Below are 22,697 nucleotides of genomic sequence, written 5' to 3'. Positions count from 1 at the left end.
GGAAGCTTTTTATCTCTCCTTCTATTTTCAATGATAGCCTAGCTGGATATAGTATTCTTGGCTGCATGTTTTTCTCGTTTAGTGCTCTGAATATATCATGCCAGTTCTTTCTGGCCTGCCCTCTGTGGATAGGTCCACTGCCAATCTAATGTTTTTACCCTTGTATGTTACAGACTTCTTGTCCCAGGCTGCTTTCAGGATTTTCTCTTTGTCACTAAGACTTGTAAATTTTACTATCAGGTGACGAGGTGTGGACCTATTTTTATTGATTTTGAGGGGCGTTCTTAGCATCTCCTTGATTTTGATGTTTGTTCCCTTTGCCATATTAGGGAAATTCTCTCCAATAATTCTCTCCAGTATACCTTCTGCTCCCCTCTGTCCTTCTTCTTCTGGAATCCCAATTATTCTAACATTGTGTCGTCTTATGGTATCACTTATCCCTTGAATTCTCTCCTCGTGGTCCAGTATTTGTTTGTGTCTCTTTTGCTCAGCTTCTTTATTCTTTGTCATTTGGTCTTCTATGTCACTAATTCTTTTTTCTGCCTCATTTATCCTAGCAGTAAGAGCCTCCATTTTTTATTGCACCTCGTTAATAGCTTTTTTAATTTCAACTCTGTTAGATTTTAGTTCTTTTATTTCTCGAGTAAGGGCTTTTATCTCTCTGGAGAGGGTTTCTCTAATATCTTCTATGCCTTTTTTGAGCCCAGCTAGAGCCTTGAGAATCATCATTCTGAACTCTAGATCTGTCATATTAGCAATGTCTGTATTGATTAGGTCCCCAGCCTTCAGTACTGGCTCTTGTTCTTTTTTGTGTTGGTGAGTTTTTCTGCCTTGTCATTTTGTCCAGATAAGATTTGCTTTCTCCTCCTCTGTAATTCTGCTGTTCTCCTTGGTGAGTGAAGTTGGTCTTAGCTGGGTTTCTTGTTGATCTTCTGGGGGAGGGGCCTGTTGTAGTGATTCTCAAGTGTCTTTGCCTCAGGCAGAATTGCACTGCCCTTACCAGGGGCTGGGCTAAGTAATCTGTTTGGGTTTGCTTTCAGGAGCTTTTGTTTCCTGAGCGCTTTCCGTAGAGTTCCAGAGGATGGGAATGAAGATGGCGGCCTCCCAATCTCTGGCCTTGAGGAGCCAAGAGCTCGTGGTCCTGCTCCTCAGTGCGCCCTCAGAGAAAAGCGCCCAACCATCCCCATCTCCTTGGCCTCTGGTCACGGTTGTAGGAAATTGCTCAATTGGTCGTGGAGAAAAGCGCCTGGTCACTTCCATCTCTGTGGCCTCCGCTGCTCTCCAAGCTCACCCAGCCTGTGACCAGTTCAAGGTATCCCAAGCTATGAGCTCACTCCTCAGCTTTGTCACTGTAGTCGGCTTCCCTGCTCTAATACTGGCAAGCTCTGTGACAGTCAGACACCCCCAGTCCTTCTGTGACCCCACGGGACATGGGGTTATGCTGACCCAACATGGGCTTCCCCCTGGTTTAGCCTCTGGAGCAATGTCCCTCCATGGAGCAGACTTTTAAAAGTCCTGATTTTGTGCTCCGTTGCTCTGCAACTTGCCGGGAGCTGGCCCCTCTCCCCGCGGTCTATCTTCCCGTCACTTAGGATTCACTTCTCTGTAGGTCCTACGTTTCCGAAAGTGATCAATTTTCTGTTTCTAGAATTGTTGCTCTTCTTCTCTTCGATTTCCTGTTGGATTTGTAGGTATTCACAATGGTTAGATAAGCTATCTAGCTGATCTCCTGCTTCTTGATGTCATCTCAGCCTGCTACTTCTCCGCCATCTTGACTCCTCCTCCCTCAAATTCCTTTAACTTCTAAAGATACCACTATTGTATTACGGCTTTATTAAAAGACTGGAGAAACATATTCCTGATCTCTTGTGTAGTCATAGAGGCAAGTGAGTGGATAAAAGCTTAATTATATAGATGAATTTGACATAAACGGAAGTTCACAGAAGTGAACAATGAACGTTTTCACTTTCATGTAGTGCTGAGGAGAACATGTAACCAAAATAAAGGGAAGCTAGCCAGTGCATAAAGAGCTGGTCTTAATAGTATGTGGTAAATCTTCTTCCTGCCTTTATGCCATAAAATAGTTAACTGCACAATGCTTACAAAATTACAAAAATCAGTAAATTCAGAACAATTCAATATCAGGGTAAAGACGCTGATTCAGAATTCAAAGGGTCAGGAACTAAAGAAACATATAGTAATTCCTGTGTCTCACCTCTTACTTTTTCCTAAAAAACATGTGTCTCAGAACAGAAATGTTGAATTTGAGACCTCAGTTTGACAGATGTCAGTTTGCGAGATATCCAGATGGTGAAGTACTTGGCACAAAGTAAAATTAAAAAAAGAAAACATAAAAATTAAAAAAGAGAAAACAAAAAATCTAGGCCAGGAGACTGTGTTTCTAAACAGATTCAAGGGAATAAAGCAGTGAGGACTTGTGTACGTGATAATTGAGAGCACGGCAGAAAGTAGCACATCAAAAACATGATTAAAATGACTGTGCCCAGCAAGAACACCACCACTATGGCTTAGAAAATAGGAAAGGTAATAAAGTGGCTGTGAAGATCAGAATATTCCATGTACCACATCAGCAAATTAATGAAGGGACAGCACTAATCACAACACAGATGCTTCTGACTATTCCTAAAACAAGGCCTCATATATGACAGTTTTCATGACTTAAAATTTGAGATACCTTATCACAAGTTCTTAGCAATATGGCCACACAGAAACTGAAACCTTTACAGTCTGAGTTTGATCACCCCTCCAAGACTCTCATGAACACAGTTCCTGTTTATTATTCACTTTCCTTTCCATGCCATTATTAATTCCATGCCACTGTGAATTTGTTCTTGTATTTTTGCTTTCTTCATCTCATTTACTGTAGGAAAATTCCACCTCCCTGACACATTAGGTTTCCTACCATGATTTCACCTCAGTATGCCCATCTTCATAGTTATCCCTGGGCTTTTCCAATGAGCCTAAGGTGACAGTATGCTATTAAAATACCTTTTCTTGTATCATGGATTATTTTTATAAACAATAGCTTAATTCTTTGCTTTAACTGAAATTTTACTTTTTACTCCAACTCTCTTCACCAGAGAATATTGTTTTCTATCTTTCCCAATTCATTAGAAGTCTGAGTAGATTTCCATGCTAATTGCAGACCATGCTTTTGCCTCCATGAGACAGCACTCACTTTTTTGCAATTGTTACCAAACCTTCACACTAGCTTTTTCACAAGTGGTATCAGCAACTAACAGTCAAAATGCAATCCCTCTCATTGATGACTTCACCAGCAAGCTCCTGGCTTTTATCACTATCTCCTACCTCGTCAGATATTTTTACAATTTCACCATCTGCAGCAATGACCCTTTACCACCTGAAATATCAATCACTAAATATTTCAAGACCTATATCATTCATTTCACCCTTGAAGAGATGGGTCATGCTTTTCATGTTTGGAAATGATCAGTATTAATGAGCTCCCACTTCGTGCATACCAAAATCATATTTATTGCATCTTTTTCTTTACCTTTTTGCATTCCCATTCCTCAATTAAGAAGCTTTGCCACCATATTAATTGACTAATTATTTGTTTAATTCAGTTAATTATTACTAATTCTTATGAATAGGCACTGTATTAGAGAATTAGGATTTGAAGAATTTAACTTTGATTAATTAATCTTAATTAATTATCAAGAAGGGTTGATAATTATAGTACCTCCCCCTAGAAAATTTAATTCTGTAAGTACTAGAAAATACTGTCCCAATAGCTGCATAGCCAGAATGTTGTAAAACAAAAATCCAACAGTACCAACTGAGGTGGCTCAATAGGTAAGATGATAGGCTCTGTCAAGAAGCCCAGAAAATATATGTGTGATGATAAAATAAGATACTCAGAAGTTTTAGTGTGGTAATGGAGACATTAAAAGGTTTAGAGTCAGGCTGAAAAAGATGCAAGGAAGGACTTCTTGACTGAGGACAAATAGTTTGCACCAAGTCATCCAAAAGTAGATGCCTGAACACTGTCCCTGCAAAGACCAGCCAGAAAGTCACATCTCACTGATCACAAGCACAGAGTCACAGAGTCTGGACTACACCAGGGACAACACGATGGGACAAGCAAGATGAGAGGGGTGCTCAAAATCAAAAGGAAATTCAAGGCCTTCTTATCCTCTGTGACTCCAAGAACACTGAAAGACTTATTATGTCATGACCTCATCTTGAAGAAAATGAGAACAAGAAGCAAGCATCGGAAAGGCAGAATTCTCCCCCCACCCCCATTTTAGTAAGAAATAACTGACATCTACCATTGTGTAAGTTTAAGGAATATATACCATGAGGGTGTGATTTACATGTATAGTGAAATGATTACCACAAGAGGTTCAGTTAACATCCATCATTTCCTATAGATCCAGGAAAAAGCAAAGAAAGGAGAAAAAAGAAAAAAAAAAGTGCTCCTTGTAATGAGAAGTCTCATGGTTTAATCTTTTTAAACTGGTTTAAACTTTGCTATATATCCTACAGCAGTGTTAGCTGTAATCATGTTGTGTATTATGTCCCTAGCATTTATTTATCCTATAATTGGTAATTTGTGCATTTTGACCATTTTACTCCCATTTCTCCTCGCCCCCCAAACCTCTGCCTCTGAAATCCTCAAGTCTGATCTCTTTATGCATGTTTATATTACTTGTATATTTAGATAACATATATATTTAGAGCCCATATATGAGATCATGCCGTATTTGTCTTTTAATCGTATAGTATTTCTCTTTCTCTCTGGCTTATTTCACTTAGTACAATGCCTTGAATGTCCATCTATTTTACTGAATATGGTAAGATTTCCTGGTTGTGTGTGTGTGACTGAATCATATTCCACTGTCTATATATAGACCATAACTTCCATATCCATTCATCCATCAATGGACACTTAAGTTGTTTCCAAGTATTGGCTACTGTAAACAATGCAGCTGTGAACATGGGGGTGCAGCTATCTTCTCAAGTTAATGTTTTGATTTCCTTTGGATATATTCCCAGGAGTGGAATTTTTGGATCCTAGGCTAGTTCTATTTTTAGTTTTTTGGATCCTCCATACTGTTTTCCATAATGGCTGCACCAGTTTACAATTCTACCAACAGTGCACTAGGATTCTTCTTCACATTCATGCTGACATTTCTTATCTCATCTTTCTGATAATGGCCATCCTAACAGGTTGAGGTGATACATCATTCTAGTTTGAACTTGAGCACCTTTGCATGTACCCACTGGCCTGAAAAGCAGTGTATTTATCTAAAAGTGACTAAATAATTGAAAATAGGTTTTTAATTCTTGTGAAGACTGTGAGATCGTATGCTGGGAGGTTAAACTACATGACTGACCCTTGAACAGCATGAGGGTTAAGGTCACTAACCCCTGTAAAATTGAAAATCCAAGTGTAACTTTTGACTCCCTAAACACTTAATTACTAAAAGCCTGTGAGAAGAAGCTTTATGGATAACTTAAACAGTCTATGAACACATATTTGGAAGGTTATAGCATTTCTATACTGCATTCTTATCATTAAGAAGGTAAGGAAAATATTAAGAAAATTACAAGGAAGAGAAATAATACATTCACAGTACTGTACTCTACTGAAAAAGCTGACACATCAATAGACCTATGCAGTCCAAATCTGTTGTTTAAAAGTCACCTGGTTTTTTTTCCTTCTTTTAAAACACAGCAAAATGGAAAACTGCTAGCAAATTTAGATCTTTTACAGGAAACAAAAATGCTAGATTTCCTTTATATGTTTAAGGAGTATTATGAGTAAATTTTTAAACCTGCAATTACTATCTATTTTCTCTTCAATCTAGATCTCTGTAATGTGTCATCAGGAAAAGAGGAGTATAAAACAAACACTTTCTGAGACACAGCAGAACTTATACAATCAAATGTGAGTTGATTTTCTAAGTCGTCAGTGACCTGACACTCACTCTCCATAGATGACAGATCTTCAGAGCAGCAGCTCATTTGGAATTAGCTATGAAGGCATTTCACCGGTGCCATAAGGAAAGCAGTTACATGACTCGGTGACGAAACCTTGAATTCCTCATCATGTCATCTCTCTCAGTGTAACTATCTATCTACTCATGACTTTTCTGCAGCCACGCATATTTTTAGCTTGAAGGGAGAATTAGTAATACCCCATCTGTCAACTAACACACAGGAAAACCCAAAAGCTCTGCGAGAAAGTTGGGTTTTGCAATGATCATAACAAGTTTTCTCAGAACCATGGACAGTAGACAGCAGCAACCACCCTACTGCCCTGCTGTGGATTACAGCCTTAATCTGTGCCAGGAATAGTGCCAGGCCATTTACATGTAACTACTCAACAGATACGAGAGAGAGAAATGTGGAACATGTTCCTGCCAGTGAAACTGGATATGGACAAAATAAGAACGTTTGGAAGATCCACAGGTTGTGACTAGACTTTGAAACTAATTCAGACTAATTTCAGTTTCTGAGTTGAGTTTTTTTTTGTTTGTTTGTTTGTTTGTTTCAAAGATTTTTATTTATCCATTTGACAGATCACAAGTAGGGAGAGAGGCAGGCAGAGAGAGAGGAGGAAGCAGGGTCCCCACTGAGCAGAGAGCCTGATGCAGGGCTCGATCTCAGAACCCTGAGATCATGACCTGAGCCAAAGGCAGAGGCTTTAACCCACTGAGCTACCCAGGTGCCCCTCTGATTTGAGTTTTATTTTTAACTTTGCTGCTGGAATATTGGCAGGTGCCTGAGTTTGATTAATACACTCCAGGATGATGCTAGAAAGTGTGTGTGAGGCTCATGCAAATGAAATACTGTTTTTGTTGGATTATGTTCTGAAAATTGTTTCAGTAAGCAATTGCCTTCATTGTCTAAGAAAATTTTAAATGTTCTAGAAGGAAATGCTATGGCTCTGTACCTTGAGGACTGCCTTCTAGCTTAAAGATAGAAAGACATCAAATGTTTTATAATGAGTTTTCTTTGAAAAGAAAAATCATAACTTCACGACAGCTGGCATGTATACCCTAGAGAACCAGGCAAGAAAAGGAAACTGTAAATATGGCAAAACAAAACTGTACAGGTTTTGAAAAGAATATAGGAAGATAAGATTTAGGGAAGCATTCTGTGTTATATTTATTGATATTTCAATTATGTATGATATTTGTCACTGCCTTTGACACTCTAAGGAGTAGTATCAATTTTTGAAATGACAGAATGCAAATTATATTAATGATTGGTGTAGCAAAAAAAATTGGCTTGAAGAATTATCAAAATAATCTTACAAATGCTAAAAAAAAAAAAAAAAGACAGCAGGACTTTTAATAATAAAAAAAAATCCCTGATCCATTCCCCTTTAACCCTTTGTCTAAAAATTGAGTTCTTATATTACTAATTTTGGTTCACTGATTTTTCTCTACTAGGTTATTTCTCAAATATCCTTAACTCTCTCATTTTCCAAACTTGATTGTTACCCTTTTTAAACAGGACATGATGTGTTTTTTTGTTTGTTTTTGTTTTAGGACATGATGTTTTATCTGATAAAATTATGTTTTGTTCTTTGCCCCCAGTTCATAAAGTGCTCTGTAACTTTTATTTCTTGTAGAGCTCTTTCTCCCTGTGATTCTCCCTAGACTCCCAACTTATATTGCCTGTCTTAAATTGTTCTAAAAACTCAAAAAAAGAAAAAGATGAATCTCTTGCTTATTCCTTTTTATTCACCAAACACCTCCCTTTCTCCTGGAAACTGCAGCCTTGCCTCTGTAGTTTGGACTGGCTGCCATCTCTAGATCTGCTACTGCAGGGGACTGGAACTCTGATGTGATTTCCTTTTTCACCTTTATTTATGGTTTATTTCCTTCTAATGCTAAAACATCTAAATAACGTTCTAGGACCAGATATGTGGAAAGAAGTTTTCTGATGTTTGAAATTGTTTTTTATTTTAAATCAAAGTTAATTGAAAATACTGAGTAGTAAACAGCTGGTTTAAAATCATCTCTCAAAATTAAAAACAAAACGGAACAAAAAACAGTCACTCCTCTGTCATCTGTTATCCAGTGTTGCTGATGAGAATACTAATGCTAATTAAATGATCCCTGCTTCGCAGGTAACTATTTCCCAGCATCTTCTGCCTCCTCACTCTCCTTCCTCCAGACAAATCAAAAAAAGAGGAAAAAAAAAACCTTCTAATTTCTTTAGTTTCTCTGCAATTTCAGAACTCTTCATCACAGTACTGGGATTTCTATTTTCATGGGTTTGGGATGCTTCTTCAATAAGAAGACACGTTTTTTCTTTTTTCTTTCTTTCTTTTCTTTTTTTTTTTTTTTAAGATTTTATTTATTTGTCAGAGAGAGAGAGAGAGAGAGCAAGCAAGCATGCGCACGAACGCACAAGCAGGCAGAGGCAGAGAAAGAAGCGGGCTTCCTGCCAAGCAGAGAGCCCTATGCGGCCGATCCCAGGACCCTGAGATTGTGACCTGAGCCGCAGGCAGAAGCTTAACCCACTGAACCACCCAGGCGCCCCAAGAAGACATGTTTTTTCACTTTGCCCTTCTGAGAAGCCCTGTCAGATTGAGGTCAGGCAGTCTCAATGGATATTCTCCATGTCACCTTCTGCTTGCGTACTCTGTGTCGTCCATTTCTCTTTCCTTGGGATATCATCCATTGCCCTTTTTTACTAATTGCTATTCAGCAAAGATACTTTCATTTCTTCTCCCCTTCCAATACCCTTCTGTCTCTCACTTCTGGTGAACAGCATCACACTCCATTGCATGCTTTTTCTGAAGATACATTCATTTGAGAAAGACTGCTTATCCATCTTGTTCTCCTGCTCTCCCTCTGCCAGGTTTCAGGCTTTCCTCAAATCTGTGTTGGTCTTGACCATCTCTTCATATTTTTTTAAAGATATTATTTATTTATTTGAGAGAGAGAGAGAGAGAGAGAGAGAGAATGAGAGGAGAGAGGTCAGCGGGAGAAGCAGACTCCCTGCAGAGCAAAGAGCCCAGTGCAGGACTCCATCCCGGGACTCCAGGATCATGACCTGAGCAGAAGAGAGTTGCTTAACCAACTGAGCCACCCAGGTGCCCTATCTGCTCATATTTAACAATGAGACCATGGGAGCAAAATCCAGGAGCACTGTGTACTGTGTTGGGGTGGACTAATGAAGATTCAGTGTTTCCCTGTGTGACTGAAGGACAGGGCAGGCTTTTAGAGTGGGGCTAAGTGCTGGTATGTGAAGAACTTTCTACCCCAGAGCCATTCATTTCTCTCTCTTTACCTGGGTAGCAGAATACAGTTTTCTATATTGAAGACGTTTTGTCAGTACTCAAGAGGAGAAGTCTATTGTTTGAAACACCATTTTACTCGCATTTAGGTTTCCTTTCGTGGCTCACATCTGTCCCATGTTATTACCAACTTCTCGAAATACTGATCTCCAAGGTTATCCATAGGACAATGTCTTACTTTTGTCTTAATATTTCTGTATCAGAAACCAGGTTAAATCTTGTTCTTCTCCCAGTTATTGGTTAACCCTTACTGATCTGTTCTCTGGGACTTAAAACTGTGTTGAAATGTTTTGTCTACTACTGGCACCCCATTTTTTTCTTCTTTTTTGTTATGAAATTATATCCTTTTGCTTCATTTATTTTCAATTTAATGTATCTTCAGAGAAAGGAAAAAGGTACGTATGACCAATTTTTCTTTTTGATAAATGCTATTGTTTGGAAAATTAATGCACAACTTGGCAGAGAAAGGATGTATAGCTTCTGACTTTTCAGATCTAATATTATGGTGGTTCAAATTATTTTTCTTTATCCAAATATATTTGGAGTTCTTAGAAAAATGACAAGCCACAAAATTACCTAAATATGACTGGCACTGGCATGCAGTCCATAACCCATAAAATGGGTTATTTCAAAAATTAAGGTATGATTGTGTGAATGAGTATGCGTGCATGCATGCGTGCATGTGTGTGTGTGTGTGTGTGTGTGTGTGTGTGTGTGTTTGTGTGTGTGTGTGTATTTTCAAGCCTGGAGTATCTAGTACTTTAGGTTCTTCTGATAATTTTATTCAACATATTATTCAAAGTCTTAGCCACAGCAGTTAGGCACAAGAAATAGCAAGTATCCAAATCAGAAAAGAATAAATAAAGCTGTCACTATTTGCAGAACCTATGATTTGATATTTAGAAAACCCTAAAGACTTTACCAAAAAAGTGAGAACTTATAAACAAATTCAGTAAAATTGCAGAGTACAAAATCAATACACAAAAATCTGTTCTGTTTCTCTCTATTATTTACAAACTACCAAAGGAATTAAGAAAATAATTCCATTCACAATTTTGTCAAAAGAATAAATTTCTAGGAATAAATTTAACCAAGGAAGTGAAAGATCTGTCTCCTAAAATGTGTATACAGTTGATAAAGAAATTAGAAATAAATTGAAAGACACTCTGTGCTCATAGATTGAAACAATTATAATTTTTTAAAGATTTTATTTATTTATTTGACAGAGAGAGAGATCACAAGTAGGTAGAGAGGCAGGCAGAGAGAGAGGGGAAGCAGGCTCCCTGCTGAGCAGAGAGTCCGATGTGGGGCTTCATCCCAGGACCCTGAGATCATGACCTGAGCCGAAGGCAGAGGCTTAACCCACTGAGCCACCCAGGCGCCCCAAGAATTTGCTTTTTATTTATTTATTTATTTATTTTTATTTTTTTAAAGATTTTTATTTATTTGATAGAGATCACAAGTAGGCAGAGAGGCAGGCAGAGAGAGAGGGAAGCAGGCTCCCCGCTGAGCAGAGAGCCCGATGTGGGGCTCGATCCCAGGACCCTGAGATCATGACCTGAGCCGAAGGCAGAGGCCTAAACCAATGAGCCACCCAGGTGCCCCAATAATTAATATTTTTAAAATGTCTGTATTACTTTAAGCCATCTAGAGATTAGATGAAATCCCTATCAAGTACCAAGCAGCATTTAAAAAAAATTTTAATATATTTTTCAAGACTTTATTTATTTATTTGACAGACAGAGATCACAAGTAGGCAGAGAGGCAGGCAGAAAGAGAGGAAGGGAAGCAGGCTCCCCGCTGAGCAGAGAGCCCAAGGAGGGGCTTGATCCCAGGATCCTGAGATCATGACCTGAGCCAAAGGCAGAGGCTTTAACCCACTGAGCCACCCAGGCACCCCCCAAGCAGCATTTTTAAACAAAAATAGAACAAACAATGTTAAAATTTGTCTGGAACAACAAAGATCCTAAATAGTCAAAGCAATCTTGAGAAGGAACAAAGCTGGAGCCATCATGCTCCCTGATTTCAAACTATATTACCTATCTACAGTAACCAAAATAGTACGGTGTTAGCAGAAAACCAACGCATAGATCAATGGAACAGAATAGACAGAAAAAACGTCATGCATGTATGAGAACTTATGTTAAAGAAGACCAGAATATAAAATGGAGAAAGGATAGTCTCAATCCATGGCATTTGGAAAACAGGACAACATGCAAGCACACACACCAAATCAGACTATTCTTTTATACTATATACAAAAATCAACTCAAACATGGTTGAAGATTTGAACCTAAGACATGAACCTATGAAACACTCATTTAAAAAAAAAAAATCCTAGGTGGTAAATTCCAGGACACCGATCTTAGTGATGATTTTTTTTTTTTTAATGTGACTCCAAAAGCAAAAGAACAAAAGCAAAAATAAATGAGTGGGACTATATCAAATTAAAAAGCTTCAGCAGAGCAAAGGAAACCATCAAAAAAATCAGAAGGCAGGGGCGCCTGGGTGGCTCAGTGGGTTAAAGCCTCTGCCTTCGGCTCGGGTCATGATCTCAGGGTCCTGGGATCAAGTCCCATATTGGGCTCTCTGCTCAGCAGGGGGCCTGCTTCCTCCTCACTCTCTTTGCCTGCATCTCTGTCTGCTTGTGATCTCTGTCCGTCAAATAAATAAAAAAAAATCAGAAGGCAAAAAAAAAAAAAAATCAGAAAGCAACCAACTGCAGAAAAAAAATCTGATTAAAAAATAGGCAGAGGATGTGAATAGACATATTCCCAAAGAAGAGGTACAAATGGACAACATGAAAATGTGCCAAAATCACTAATCATCATGGAATTGCAAACCAACACCACAATGACATATTATTCCATACCTGTCAGAATGGTTATTATCAAAAAGAAAAGAAATAAGGGGGCATCTGGGTGGCTCAGTCACTTAAGCGTCTGATTCTTGATTTCAGCTTAGGTCATAATTTTAGGCTTGTGAGATCAAGCACCATTTCAGGCTTGGTGTGGGGCATGGATCCCACTTTAGATTCTTTTTCTTCCTTCTCACCCTCTACACTCCACCTCCCCAAAAAGGCAAGAAATAACAAGTGTTGGCATAAAGAAAAGGAAACTTCTGTGCAATGGTACTAGAAATTTAAATTAGCATAACCAATATGGAAAACATTACAAAAGTTCCTCTAAAAATTAAAAATAGAACTATCATATGATCCTGCAATTCCACTTCTGGGTATTTTTCTGAAGTAAATAAAAATACTAATTTCAAAAAAGATATATGCACCCCTATATTTATTGCAGCATTATTTATAATAACTAAGATATGAAACGACCTAAGTATCCATCAACGGATGAATGCATAGGGATGATGTAAAGGCATGTGTGTGTGTGTGTGTGTGTGTGTGTATACACATACATACATCTGTAATATGTATATACATGTACATTATATATATATAATTGAATTCTGTGTTTTATATATACAGGAATATATACAAGGAATATGAGGAACACACATATACTATGTATGCTATGGATTTATGGATAGATATGGAGGTATTTAGGAATACTACTCAGCCATAAAAAGAATGAAATCATATTGCAACAACATGGTTGAAGCTTGAGGATATTATGCCATGTGAAATAAGTCAGAAAAAGAAAGAGAAATCCATATAATATTACTTTTATGTGGAACCTAAAAAACAAAACAAATGAACAAAATCAAACAAAACTCATGGATACAGAGAACCAGAAGGGTGGTTGCCAGAGGAGAGGAAGGTGGGGGGTTAAGTGAAATGAATGAAGGGAGTCAAGTGGTTTCAATTTTAGTTATGAAATAAGCAGGTCCTGGGGATGTAATTTTATAGGATGGGGATTAGCATCAATAACATTGTATTTCATTGCATATTTGAAAGTTACTAAAGGTAAATCTTAAATGCTGTAATCATAAACAAATGTTTTGTATCATTGTATGAAGACTGATAGTAACTACTTATTGTGGTAAACATTTTGCAGCATCTACAAATACTGAATCATTATGTTGTATAGCTGAAACTAATATACTGCTATATGACAGTTACACCTCAATAAAAATATCCATAAAGTATGGTGAAATTAAGGAAAACTTTGTTTTTTTGTAGCAAATACTGCTTGGGATAGCAAAGGTAGAAATCGACTTACTAGTTCTGTCCTTATATCTAGAAACAAAATGCCTTTGCAGAAGGACTTTATTGATATCAGTATTTCTGCTGTACTGTCCAGAGTTTGTGGCACAAGATGTTTCAGCTGTTAAAAATAAGGGGGAGTGGTGAGGGGTAGAGAAGGGGGACCCTTGCGTTACAGTATAGAACTACTTTCTTCATAGATGTTGGTGTCAACAATCCTTGATGATAAACTGAAAAACAATTCTAGATAATGCCGTAAAATTGCTATTCCTCAGGAACCAGCTCACTTGCACACACTTAACAATGGTGTGAAATGTAGACAAAGAGAACACAAATCCTTTGCTAAGAAATCAGAAGGTGTAGCAGAAGAAGACTTTGCAGCAGGATGCTTTAGCCAAAAGGGGCATCACAGGAACACTTCCAAGAAAATGGGACAGATTTTGCTTAGTGTTTTGAAGATGAAGAGTCAGTTCAAAAACTGTAAGTAGAAAGAGTTCAGGGTCCCCAGAGAAAGAGAAAGGAGACATAGCTTACATGACACAAAGCCATTCATTTTAGGCTCCCAGTGATTTTCTGTGATCTATATTGCCCAAGCACATGTGTTGCAGAACTCCTAGAAAGTGTTAGAATTACACACACACACACACACACACACACACACAATCTTGGTAGTTAAGGACTTTAAGGGGGGAAAGGGACTGCAAAAAATGAACAGTCTATCAGACAAGGAAAGAGCCTAGCCATATCAGAGACACTAAATGGGTAGAAAAGCCCCAGTGCTGGGTCAGAAGTAGGTGAGGCCCTGCATTCCTGACCTGAGACAAGGAGTCCCAAACCCCATCTAGTTTGTTATTTACTATTTATTTATTTATTTATTTATTTTACTATCAACCTGTCATTTAAATTCCAGTTTGTGAACATACAGTATAATATTAGTTTCACATGGGGATGCCTGGGTGGCTCAGTGGGTTAAAGCCTCTGCCTTCAGCTTAGGTCATGGTCTCAGGGTCCTGGGATCGAGCCCCACATCGGGCTCTCTGCTCAGCAGGGAGCCTGCTTCCTCCTCTCTCTCTGCCTGCCTCTCTGTCTACTTGTGATCTCTGTCTGTCAAATGAATGAATAAAATATTTAAAAAATATATATTAGTTTCACATGTAAAATTTAGTTATTCATTTACATGACACCAGTGCTCATCACAGCCAGTCCCCATCCAGTTTATACGATCTCTCAGAACAGGCCCACAGCCCCCTTCCCTTCTTCCTGCCTCTGCTTTATTATAATGTTAAAATCTCCACTCAAGGAGCACTACATACCTCATGAACATAACATACAATGCATGTATAGGCATGTTTCCTAAGCACTCACACATGACATCACACCGACCTGACATGCGATGACAACACTCCCCTTTGTGAACATTCATCTTAACCCTAAATAAAAGAAACCCACTCCCCCCAACTGGGGAGTCACAGCTTTGTAACTTCTTCTGCAACATCTTCTTTGCTTCAAAAAGCATCCTTGTATGACAACTTTATCTGGTATGGTCACTCTCTATAACAAGAGGTGAATTTACATTAGTTCTGTTACAATATTAGTCTTAGGAGACATTTTTTAATACAGAAGCCAATTAAGTCTCTGCAAGGCCTTGGAGAAAATGTTTTGGCTTCAGATGGCAAAATCCTCTGATTTAAATGGAAATGAAATCTTATGGAAAACCATGTTGACCAAAAACCACTTGGAAACTGGTTTTTTGTGCTTAGGCTTAAGAGTGAGGAAGGAAATCAAGTCTTAAGTCCTATTGATGGATGGACAGCACTACAGGACAAAATGAGCACTTAGCTTCCTTCCTGGACTGAGTGAGTGTAGCCCTTTTTCTGAACCTTTGGCTTGGTCAGAATAGTGGACTTTGAGAGAAGAAAATGTCAGTGAGTTGTAGTATGTAGTCTGATGACACTCCAATTGAGATGACTGCTTTGTCCTAAGCCAGCAGTGTATTTCTGTCACAGTTCTGTTAAGACTGTCTTGCCATTCATAAGGAAGCAGTGAATATTTTGCTGCGTTTTCCATTCTTTTATGTGTGAGCAAGCTGCTGTGTTTAACAAGCATCCTGAGCAAGAGTAGAATTTATTTCACTTCAATTGAAAATAAATCCCTTTGCATTTAACTCAGTTTTGCCTGAGAATTAAGTATTTTGTGCAGCAAAAACTAGGCGCAGGTCTCACATTAAAGAAATTTCAATTCTTTACTTGTAGCATAAAAATACTTTTTATACATCCACAAGCTTGTAAAAGGAGTTCAAGGAAATAAAGCCTTTATATGGTAATTCTGTAATTACTATGCCTAACAACTCACTTCTATGAGGCCACTCCATAAGGAATGTTTTTTCAAAGTCATATAAATCTGTGTCTTAGACTAATTCGTTTTCATATTGTTTTGAATAACGACTGAGTTAAAATTTGCTATTGAACACTGTCAAGAACATTAATGAAAATCAACTTTGATTTTACTTCAGCAATTTAACAAAAACTAAAATTGACCTCATGAATTTTAAAAATTTATACAAAGAAACAAAATTAAAGTCAATTCTTCCTAAGAGCCTTTTTTGTTCTTCCCAAGAAGTTTGCCTTTTGAGAATGGGGAACCTTGAAACTGATGCTAAATAAATCACGTACAATTTATCTACTTTATTAGCAACTTGTATAGAAAAACTTGTGAAAAGAATTTAAGATCTAATTGAATACATTTTTGGCATGGAAAAACTGTAATTTCAATGACCTGCCTTTGTGACATAATGTGGATATAGTTCATAGGGACAGGAAGCTACACAGAGAGAGTGAGCTAATGAATTGGCTGAAATAAGCCCATCTGCAGGAAAATGGCACTCTCTCCTTAAAGTAGCAGTGAAAATTATTTCTGGAATATTATATCTACAAATTAGTGACCTCATTAAGTTACTAAAAGCTGTGAATATAACAACTTATTGTGTGGCTAAACCTAAAAATTACTCCAGAAATATCCCCTGAGTGAAATGATTAAGAAATACTGCTATTATAGATTATATAGATATATTACATATATACAAATACATGAACATAGAAGAAAGAAAGAAAGAGAGAGATTGAAATAGAGAGAGGGAGGGAGAGAGAGAGAGAGAAAGGGAATCTTTCTCTATTATAATGCCCTACCACTGTTAAAGTACTCTAGTATGCACCTTCTAAAAATCAGGACACTCTTCTACAGTACCATCATACAACTCTCCATTTAGGAAATCAACATTCCTATGATGTTATGTTTCAGTTCAGAGATGTCACTGTAATTTTCCCAGCCATCACAGAATGTGCCTTCTCCTTTTCTAGTCTAGCTGCTTGCCTAGGAAATAGTTGCTTGTGATTTTCATGTTTCATAAATCTTCAGTCTGAAAGTTGCTTAATCTGGCCTGTATTTTATATCCTTAACAATCTTGAACTTTTGCAAGTTTTCACATTATAAAATGATCCCTCACCTGGGTCTGGAGGATGTTTCCTCTTAACCAGACTCTGATTTCTCTGTGGTAAAATCATCATTGTGAAGAGAGCTATTTCAGTATTACACCAACATACTGTTCCTTAACAAAGCTTCAGCCACCAGCATTATTTTCCCAGTTACTAATGCCTAGAATTACTTCCTTATTTTGTTATTTTATTAAAGAAGAGTTTTCTTTTCTCCCTTATATATTTGTGTTAGTATGGACTCATGAGTTCCTGTTTTATGAAATGGGATATAATCTGATAGTTTTAATTAATTTGATGCCCAATTGTCCTAGATAATACTCAGTGACAGAACCATCAAGAAGGCTTTTATATACCTTGACATGTCTTTATCATTCTTTGAGCACATTTTCACTTTCTAATATAAGATATAAGTTATTCCTGGACAAGAAATCTTTTTAGTGAAGATGATATTCAGAAGCCAAAAATAATGGTAAGTGGCTATCAGTAAGCCTATATTCATTTGTGAATACACACACACACACACACACACACCTGATTCTCATTATTTATAGCATAAAAATAGACTTTATTCTATGACATCATTGCAAGTTCCAAATTAGGGAACACTGAATCATTGTTCCTGTGGTTATAGGGTTAATTCCCTAGCAGCCTCTAGTCACATTTCCACCAACTGATCAATACATGACCACATTCTCTGCATGCTTCTGGTTGAAAACCTATTTTTAAATATATATTATTAATTCATTAACATATGACTCATGGTAACCGTGTAAGTCAAACCTGAATAAATTATCTAAAACGTGTATTTATTCCATAAGGCACATCATAGTTACCTCATACCAGGAACACTAGATGGAGGGGCACCTGACCAACTCTTGATTTTGGCTCAGGTCATGATCTCAGGGTTGTGAGGTCGAGCCCTGCTTTCAGTTTTATGCTGGGCATGCAGTCTGCTTAAGATTCTCTCTCTCCCTCTCTCTTTGACCCCTTTCTCTCCCTCTCTAAAGTAAAAATAAAATTATTAGTAAGTTAATTAAAACTTTTTTAAGAAATAACTAGACAGACCATCAGCACTTAATTAATTAGTAAGTTAATTAATTAAAACTTTTAAAAAGAGCTAGACAGACCTTCAGCACTATTTTGGGGGAGCCATGTTAAGCAACAAAATCTGCCCCCCCCATACAGAAATGTGAAAACCATGGCACCAAGCAGACTGAAAAAACAAAATTTGTTCACACTATGGGAATTTAAATGATAAGCAGGACATTGCTTTGTTTGCCCTCAGTTGCCAACATGCAAGTTAGACAACTCTGATTTTTTTATAACTCTATTCATGTCTGCAATTAACTATGAAAAGAGTAGGTTGATTTGGGAGTTACAAATAAATTCTTGCAAGCAAATGAATCCTGAAACATGTAATCCATGAATAATTGGGATTAAGTTGTATATTTAAGAAGATGATTAGAGTTCATACCCATATTTTCAATTTCAACTCCAAATCTCAAGGTTCAAACTTTGTCCCTGCCATGTTTATGAATCCTTTGTTAGTGCATTATCTAAGTGTAAATCCAACTATTCACAATGTATTGACTTATTTACCCAATCAACAAACTTGACACAATGTAACCAAACTTCCAGTCACTCTGATCGCCTTCTCTACCTAACCTGTCACTTCCTTCTTCTCTAGGACAGTAGGCACCTTACGAGAGAGCCAATGATTTTGAACAATGATGAAGAATGGATGGGAGATATGATAGTCTGTGCCAAACTGGTGTCAACTTCTCGTTTTCTTTCTGGGACAATAACTAACCTTCTCTGGGTGATGAAACACCCGGGGGAGATTTATTATGATTGATATCTTTGGAGTATCTCTCTTTAGGTAGATGAGAGGAATTCAGAGAGAGACTTCAACTCAAAATAATCTCTATTCCAAAGGGCCATGTGTTAGGATACTGTGTCCTGAGCTCCTTCACTATCAACATAGTGTAGTTAATTTAGGTTAATGTTCCAAGAGAAAATATCAGGAAAGTCCACTTATAGGCAATGAAAAGCAAGCAAAAGCAAACTAATACTAAAGAAGAGTCTATAATTGAAAGAAGAAACCATATTGTCAAAGTAACAAATTTGTGAGTCTTTGTTCAATTATAGTCCCAAATCTGTGTGCTTCTTGGGAAGGCAGAAAGCTACAGGATTCCTGGCTTGGTATGTCAGAGCACAGAGTTTGCAGCACAGTACAAATCTAGAGTTAAATGAAGAACATGGGGAGAAGGAAATCAGGTGAGGTAAATGCCAAAATCTGCATGTAATATTTATCCAAATCCTTTGCTGACCACTAAATTATATAAACATAGGGAGGGGTCAGGGGTGGTGGTGAGGGGGGAGGTGGTGGGGTTCGACAAAGAAAAAGCAGCTTCCAGAAACTAAAAAATCTCAGCAGAGATTTCAGTTACCATTATCTTTGAGGGACTCCAGTCTGGAGTTTGAGTCCATTCAAATTAACTGTATGCTGGAAGAAAATCACTCTTCAGAGACATTACAGACCCTGAACTTCTAAATACCTTGTTCAAAATATGCAAGATACACTGCACATCTATTGTTCAAAATCTGAAATTAAGGGGCATGTGGGTGGCACAGTCCATTGTACTCGACTCTTAGTTTTAGCTCAGGTCGTGATCTCAGGGTCATGAGATTGAGGACTACATTCGGCTCTAGGCTCAGTGTTGACTCTACTTGACATTCTGTCTACCTCTCCCTTAGCCCCTCCTGCGTGTGCCCTCTCTCTCTAAAATAAATATATAAATCTTTTTAAAATTTCAAATTAAAAATAAGCAAATGACATATCAACAAACAGGAAAATGACTCATACTCAAGAAAAAAAACAATACTTGAAGTAATTAAGATGTTGTATCTACTAGAAAAGGAATTCAAATAAACTATTATAAACACATTAAAATATGTAAAGAAAGCATACATATCTCAAAAAATAAAAATTAAAAACAAATGGGACTTTTCAATTTGAGAATTTTAATATTACTGTCAAAAATTCAGTAGATGGGCTTAACAACAGACTAGAAGAAAACATGTATGAAATCAAAGACAGATTGTTAGAAAATATCCTTTCTAAAGACAGCAATTAAAAGGACTACTCATGATGAACAAGTAGAATTTGCAATTAAAAACACAGTAGCTCTTACATTAACATACCCCAAGTGAAACACCTATAAATCTAAAAAAAAAAAAAAGTATAAAAGCTACATGAGGAAAAATGTAAAACTCATGAGTGAAATCAAAAAACTAAAGAAATCTGAGAATATTCCATTTTCATATTTGAGAAGACTCAACACTGTCAAGATGTCAGTTCTTTCCAACTTGATATACAGACTAAACACAATCCTAATTCCAGCAAGATTTTTATGATTATTGACAAACTGATTCTTAAATTTGAATGAAGAGATAAAAGACCCAGAATAGCCAACACAACAGGGAAGGGGAAGAACACAACTGGAAGACTGACGCTACCCAACTTGAGACTTAATGTAAAGTGATAGTAACCAAGACAGTGTGGTGTTTGTAAACGAGTAAATAAATCAGCAGAACAGAAGAGAGAGCCCAGAAATAGATTCACACAAATATATTCAATTGACCCTTGACAACGAAGCAAGACAATGAAGTGAGATAAGTCTCTTTAACACAAATAGTGTTGAAACTGGACATCCACATGCAAAAAATGAATCTAGACCCAGATTTTACATCTCTGAGAAAAATTACCTCAAAATGGATCACAGACCAAAATATATAATACTAAAGTATAAAACTCAGAAAAAAAAGAAAGAAAGAAAAAAAAATCTAGATGATCTTGAGTTTGGTGATACATTTTTGTTACAATCTGAAATGAGTGATCCATGAAAAAATTAATATCTTGGAATTCAATAAAATTAAAAAGGTGTTCTCTGTGAAAGACACTGTTACACAGGGGAGCCTGGGTGGCTAAGTCGTCAAGCGTCAGCCTTTGGCTCACATCATGATCCCAGGGTCCAGGCTCCCTGCTTGGCAGGAGGTCTGGTTCTTTCTCTGCCTCCCACTCCCACTCCACCTGCTTATTTTCCCATTCTTGCTATCTCTCTCTCTCTCTGTCAAATAAATAAAATAAAATCTTAAAAAGAAAGACGCTGTTATGCAAATGAAAAGGCACGGACTGGTAGCAAATATGTGCAAATACCTATGGTGAAGAATGGTATCCAATATATATAAAGATTCCTAAAGATTAAAGATTCCTAAAATTCAATATTAAGAAATTAATAACTAATTAAAACTTGGATAAGATATGAATAGATCCCTCACGAAAGAAGATATACAGATAGCAAGTAGTCACTTGAAAAGATGTTTAGCATCTTAAGTTACCAGGGAATTGCTGATTAAACAATGAGACAGGCACCTGGGTGGCTCAGTTGGTTAAAAGCAGATAAAAGTACTTATTTACTATTTTAAAATGAAAATCTTTGACTTTTGATTTTGAATCGGGTCATGATGTGAGTTCAAGCTCCGTGTCAAACTCTGCGCTCCACAGGGAGCCTGCTTCAGATTCTCTCTTTCCCTCTGCCCATCCCCTCAACATGTACAGATACAAGCTCTCTCAAAACAGAGGAACAAGGGGTGCCTGGGTGGCTCAGTGGATTGAGCCGCTGCCTTCGGCTCAGGTCATGATCTCGGGGTCCTGGGATCGAGTCCCACATCGGGCTCTCTGCTCAGCGGGGAGCCTGCTTCCCTCTATCTCTCTCTCTGCCTGCTTCTCCGTCTGCTTGTGATCTCTCTCCGTCAAATAAATAAATAAAATCTTTAAAAAAAAAAAAAAAACAGAGGAACAAAACACTGAGTTACCACTCCACAGCTTTTTAGAGCACCAGACATCCAAGATGCTGACAGCACCAAATGCTGGTGGGGATAGAGATCACTAGGAACAAGACTGATTGTTGATGGGATGCAAAATCATATAGCTGCTTTGAAAGACAGTTTGACAGTTTCTTACAAAACTTAGCCTACAGTCAAACATGTGTACTTCATGGCATTTACCTAAATAAGCTGAAATCTTGCATACAGAACAAATCTGGAATACAAATATCCACACAAAATCTTACATAGGAATGTTTATAGCAGCTTCACTGATAATTGCTAAAACTTGGGAGCAACCAATATGTCCTTCAGCAGGTAAATAAGCCGTGACACATCCAGATGATGGAATATTGTTCAAGGCTAAACAGAAATGAGCTAACAAACCAGGATATGACATGGGGAAGACTTAAATACATACTGCTAAATAAAAAAAGCCAATCTGAGAGGTTTATGTGCTGTATGACATTCTGGAAAACATAAATCAGTGAAGGTAGTAAAAAAGCCCAATGGTGGCTAGGGGGTCAAAGGGAGGGACAGAGGGTAAAAATAGGCAGAAAGTGTCATTTTTTTTAGGGCAAAGAGTCATATATGTTACTGTATCAGTGGATACATGTATTTCTGCATTTGTCAAAAGCAATAGAATTGACAATAGGAAGAAGGTAAATTAAGAACTTTAATAATAATGTAACAGTATTGGCCCATCATTTTAATAGTTGTATCTCACTAGTGCAAGATAGTAATAGTGGGAAATGACATACATGATGGGGTGAAGGGTATATAGAAACTCTCTGTACTTCCAGCTCCTATTTCAGTGAAATTAAAACTGCTTTAGGGGTGCCTGGGTGGC

At 37.5% G+C, this 22,697-nt stretch overlaps 1 long non-coding RNA gene across 3 annotated transcripts in view; it reads left to right on the top strand.

The window, feature by feature from the left end:
• Positions 1 to 22,697, top strand: part of LOC132002020 (uncharacterized) — an 87,360-nt gene that overhangs the window by 53,854 nt on the left and 10,809 nt on the right. The window contains exon 4 of one of the 3 annotated variants that reach the window (XR_009399750.1): positions 5,856 to 5,938. The exons of the other annotated variants lie outside the window; for them this stretch is intronic. This is a non-coding gene — a long non-coding RNA (uncharacterized LOC132002020). Of the gene's footprint in view, positions 1 to 5,855; positions 5,939 to 22,697 lie in introns of those variants that run through there. 3 annotated transcript variants of the gene reach the window in all.

This window comes from Mustela nigripes, chromosome 14 (genome assembly GCF_022355385.1).
Source record: "Mustela nigripes isolate SB6536 chromosome 14, MUSNIG.SB6536, whole genome shotgun sequence".
Lineage (NCBI taxonomy): Eukaryota > Metazoa > Chordata > Mammalia > Carnivora > Mustelidae > Mustela > Mustela nigripes.
The sequence above is the reverse complement of the archived record's forward strand: the minus strand, read 5'-3'. Positions and strand labels throughout refer to the sequence as shown.